Genomic DNA, 6,000 nt, shown 5'->3' with positions numbered 1-6,000 from the left:
GACTGAAACACGAAGCACATAAATTCTCTTCCATTTATATGTAAAAGTGCTAAAAAAAAAGGGTTTCTTTTACAAAGCTGCAGGAATGGCCTTCTTCACATTCAGCGTGTCTCTAATCAGTAGCATAGCTTTGTAATAGGAGCCCATAAGAAATCTATGGCACTTACTTTTACCCCCCACCCCCCAAAAAGGCAAATTTTTGATTTTAAGCATGGGCTAACTAGGACTTAGCAACTAAAACCAGAGGTTAAAGAAAAAAAAAAAAATCTCTCACTGAAATTCATATTTAGCAAACAAAGGGCCCCTTTTACAAAGCCGCGGTAGCAATTCTCCCACAGCAAATTAATTAAATCCATAGGAATTGACCTCCCCTTTTACAAAACCGGCTACGGCGGTAACAGTTCCGATGCTCATAGAATTCCTAAACTGCACTACGGTTTTGTAAAGGGGGTGTGTGTGTGTAAATGAGCTTTGGTGCATTTGCCATGGAAGAATCACTACCGCAGCTTTGTAAGAGGCCCAAAATGTATTAAATATCCAACATTTTATTGCATTTGGATAACATATTTATTTCTACAAGGTGAGGCAAAAAAAAAAAACGTAATCCCCCTAGAGTTTTTAGCTGTTTTCTCAGTAACTACTAGGAATTTCAATGTGAAATTTTACAGCTTTATTATAAAATCTGCCTTCCTACTGAAGTTGACTTAGCCCTCTAACACAACTCTCTCTGTTGCTTCCACCTTTCCCACCCTCAGTTCCTCACACAATCTTCACCCTCCTCATACTTTACACCTCACATACCACAACCCTTATCCACATCATCCCTAGCAGTAATATCACAATATTCCCACTAGAAGTCTCAGTGGCCATTTTGAGTCACAGGAAGGCACTAGGCAAGCGACTCCCAGGATGTCCAGAGACTGGGACAGGAGGATGGAAGGACTGATGGCCTATGGGCCTCCTTCATGTTATTATAGCCCTGGGGAGAGGGGTCCTGGGAAAATAGCCACGTGGGGGGGGGGCTTCCTTTTTTGGGATGGGCCATCCAGAGAGGAGTTGTTGATGTTGGTAGAAGGGGGTCTTGAAATTGCCTTGGGGCATTGATGATGCTGGCAAGGAGGTTCCTGAAGATGTCTGGGGGGAAGGGGGTGAGGAAGGAGAAGAGGGTGTTGATGCTGGGAGGGGGAGTTCCTAAAACTGCTTAAGGGGTTCTTGATGCTGGCATGGGAAGGGGTTGCAGTGCAGGGGGGGAGAATGTCCTAGGGTACCAAGGAAATGGTTGAATGCTGCCACAGTGGTGCAGTGTTTGGCACCGCTGTGTCTGTGGTGTAAAAATCAGAACATTGATGTGGCAGTACCACATCATTATTGCTATCTACATCTCTAAAATGGGTGCTCCTGCTAGATGTCCTCTCACTGGGATGTCCATGCAGGCATACACTGGGATGTCCATGCAGGCATACATACACATTGGCAGACCCTTTTTGAAAATACTTGCCTAAATATAGGTATCCCGACTTGGACGTCTCTAGGCAGGCTTGTGCAGCCTTCCTAAAATGCTGCTCCACATGTTCTTTGTTCTATAACTAACCAAGAATTGTTGATGTCATTACATCATCCATTGTTTGTAAGACACCCATATACACTTATGTAGTCTGTTATTAGGACTACGGTATACTTGAAATAGTTACGAGAGAATAGGTCAGAGAGAAAATTCTTATCCTTTAGAAAGAAATGCAAAGCTCTTTCTTTTTATTTAGAGAATCTTATGAATCATGATTATTATACTGTCCGACATATTTTTAGTGGTGGAAAACCGGAACGCTCTTCCTGAGGCTGTTATAGGGGAAAACACCCTCCAGGGATTCAAGACAAAGTTAGACAAGTTCCTGCTGAACCCAACGTATGCAGGTAGGACCTAGGAGCCGCCGCATGAGTGAACTGCTGGGCACGATGGACCACTGGTCTGACCCCAGCAGCGGCAATTCTTATGTTCTTAGTATGAACGTATTATTGTGATTCTCCCTGGTGTAATATATTAAATGAAAGATGAAATCTACAGTAGCACACCCTCCACCATGCCATACAGCTTAAACACCACACACCTCAAATCTTCACCTTCCATATGCCACACACTATCCTCACCTAGCACACATACATAACATACCCACATGACAAACTAAACAATATCTTTATGAATCACTTACAGAAGAGAATGCCAGTGATTACAAGGAGGGAAAAGAGAGTCCCTATGCTGAATTTCTGTGGGCAAATGTCAAACCATTGTGCAGAGAAACAGAAATGAGTAGCTAAAGGGTGATGAAGTCTGGGGGTGCAAGAACAATATTAAAGCTGATAGAAGCTAGGGGTGTAGTGATGAGGCTGAAGGGGTTTCTGGAGGTGGGGAACACTCTGGAATATGATATAAGGGAGGGAAGTGGAAAGATAAAGAAATGGGGACTGAGCAGACATGTTGGGGACATATAACAGGCAACACACTTGGTGGGGAATTTTATAACATTTACCTAGATTGTAAGTACAAGCAGGTGCTTAAGTGTTTTGATATGTGACTGGAACAAAAACTGTTGAAATCACAGCTAAATTGAAGTCATGGATATTTACACCAGCTTGAAAGCAGGCATATATGTCCACATGTAAAGTATAGGTGATTGATGCATATATTTCTTTAAATCTGCACAAGCATGGCTCCACCCACAACCTGTTCATGAACATACCTACACCTAGGTTGAATAAAGCTACATTTGTCTGTCATTTTGCACACTTTTACATTATAGGGATTTTTAAAGTGACATTTTACACAAATAAAATAGCATTCAAATGTAAAAATACCTTTATAAAATGAGCACTACTGTGTGAAGGATGCCTCTAGAAATGCCATGCACTCTGTGGCATATACGAGGTACCTTTCCAGTTCTGATAGAATGAACTACGTTTATTAAAATGGGAACTTTTCAGGTTCTCAAATTCTATCATTGATAATGGACTTTGGTTTAAAACATTTAAAAGCTTGCTTTAAATTCTCAGGACTGGATGTGTTTATTACAGTAGATGTGGTAATTGTTGGAGTGTTAAGTACTACAGGAATGATGAAATGATAACACTATCAGTCTCCATAACAACAGATTCTATCATCATAATATAATATAAAGGCCTTATTATCCTTGCCAGAATCTGTGGAAAACAACATACAATGAATACAAATTAAACATATTTCTTGTGGTAGGATAGGGGAAAAAAATGTAAAAAAGCCCTCTAGTAGGGTATGACCAGGTGTCAGTTGTGGAATATTGCATAGTTTGGGTATATTATAGGAGCCTGAGGACTAAGATGTGTCATTATCCAACCAGGATGCATATCCTCAAGTCACAAGTGTGCTATTGCAAGTAAAAAGCTAAAGAACTGTGTGAAGGGTAATTCTATAACTGGGTACTCACATTTTTCATATGCTGGACTAGCTTTATGGAACATTTAGTTAGAAAGTTATCAGTTAGGGCTCAATTTCAAGGTACTTTGTGTGTCTAAATGCTTTGAAAATGAGCCTCAAAATCTTATCTTGCTTTTCGAAAAGTTATTAAGACTTTATTGTTCCAACAATACTACAATTAATGAACTTGTGTAAAATGGAGGTATTGAGAGTTAGACTGGCTTAATATGTAAAATTTAGATATATCTACATGTATATGTTGTACCAGTGACTAAGTAATTTTATTTATTTAATAGGATTTATTTATTACCTTTTTGAATGAGCTGTGACACTATTGTAGATTATGATATATCAAGTAAATAAATCCAATCCAGTTTGCACACCCTTTGCACACATAAATTTACTGCACTTATGTATACCACAAAGAGGGCAGCAGGGGTCCTAAATAAAATTATAAAATCATTATGTATCCTGTAAGTACTTTAGAATCTAGACGCGCAATATCCAGTCAATGAATTATTTAATTTGTTCTGCTAAGGAACAAACCAGCAGGAGTAATCTATGTAAAGGTGCATACATTAGGAATCATGAGAAGAACATGCTGCAATTTCAGAGAAACAAGCATGCCTTCACCCAAGAGCCTGTGGTTGTGAAGTGATTGGACCTCCTCTTCTGTTTGAGAATGTGATCAAACTAACAGCCAAGGCATAAAAAGGTTCATTTGTGGGTCATGTCTGTGCAAAGATGTGGCTAATGGACACAAGTGTCTGAGCAGCAGCAGCCAGCTATTGAATCGTGCATGTACATGTCAACATGAAAGCCACCTTATATTAAATGCTGTTTTGAGATCTTATTGAATGGGAAGCTGAAGATGTACTGAAAGAGGATGACGATTCTTTGATGATGATGAAGGCAATCTACCACATACTGTATTGAGACAACTGAAGATGTTCTCTTGGATGGAGAGGAGTCAGGAGATCATACCATCCATGACAATCCAGGAGGCCATCAAGTGATCACCCTTGTAGAGAACGACCTATGAAAGACTCTTCAAAATCTAAGAAACACACTAATATAGAAAATGACAGTAGAAGAGGCCATTTGATGACTCTTAGAAATGCTCCACAGAGTGTATTGTAGAAGCTGGAATCTTGATTGTCCAGAATATGGAACCCAGTGCAGCAGTGAACTTCCGATGAACAAAAACACAGCAAACAATCTCACCAAACCACTGACCAGCACCTCTATGAGATACATCAGGAGAAACTGGTCATCCATCAATGGACGCGAATGCCTGAGCAGCAGCATGATATTGAATCATGGGCTCACAAGTGGGAAGAAGACTGTATAATAAGACCAGAAACACAATAGCATTTGTTTTTTCCTTGTTGCCTTTCTGCTAATCCGCTGAATAAGGTACAGTACAAAAGGGTTACTATATATATATTTTTTTATAAATCTTTATTGATTTTCAAACTTTGACAGTGCAATACAATTAATTGAACATAAACACTACATAAAACACACTATTAAAAACACAATTAATACATAAAACAATTATTTTCTCCCCCCTCCTCCCAATTATTAATACAAGAAGACATACTATGTTATTACAATATTATAATTAATTAAATAATTTTAACTGGATTTTGAATATTTGACTACATAGTAACATAGTAGATGACGGCAGATAATGACCCGAATGGTCCATCCAGTCTGCCCAACCTGATTCAATTTAAATTTTTAAAATTTTTCTTCTTAGCTATTTCTGGGCAAGAATCCAAAGCTCTACCCGGTACTGTGCTTGGGTTCCTACTGCTGAAATCTCCGTTAAAATCGACTCCATCCCATCTACACCCTCCTAACCATCGAAGCCCTCCCCAGCCCATCCTCCACCAAATGGCCATATACAGACACAGACCATGCAAGTCTGCCCAGTACTGGCCTTAGTTCAATTTTTAATATTATTTTCTGATTCTAGATCCTCTGGGTTCATCCCACGCTTCTTTGAACTCAGTCACAGTTTTACTCTCCAACACCTCTCTCTGGAGCGCATACCAGGCATCCACCACCCTCTCCGTAAAGTAGAATTTCCTAACATTGCCTTTGAATCTACCACCCCTCAACCTCAAATTATGTCCTCTGGTTTTACCATTTTCCTTTCTCTCGAATAGATTATGTTCTACATTAATACCCTTCAAGTATTTGAACGTCTGAATCATATCTCCCCGTCTCTCCTTTCCTCTAGGGCAGGGGTAGGGAACTCCGGTCCTCGAGAGCCGTATTCCAGTCGGGTTTTCAGGATTTCCCCAATGAATATGCATGAGATCTATTTGCATGCACTGCTTTCAATGCATATTCATTGGTGAAATCCTGAAAAACCGACTGGAGGACCGGAGTTCCCTACCCCTGCTCTAGGGCAGTGGTTCCCAACCCTGTCCTGGAGGAACACCAGGCCAATTGGGTTTTCAGGCTAGCCCTAATGAATATGCATGAAGCAAATTTGCATGCCTATCACTTCCATCATATGCAAATCTCTCTCATGCATATTCATT

This window comes from Geotrypetes seraphini, chromosome 4 (assembly GCF_902459505.1).
Source record: "Geotrypetes seraphini chromosome 4, aGeoSer1.1, whole genome shotgun sequence".
NCBI lineage: Eukaryota > Metazoa > Chordata > Amphibia > Gymnophiona > Dermophiidae > Geotrypetes > Geotrypetes seraphini.
Note: the sequence above shows the minus strand (reverse complement) of the source record.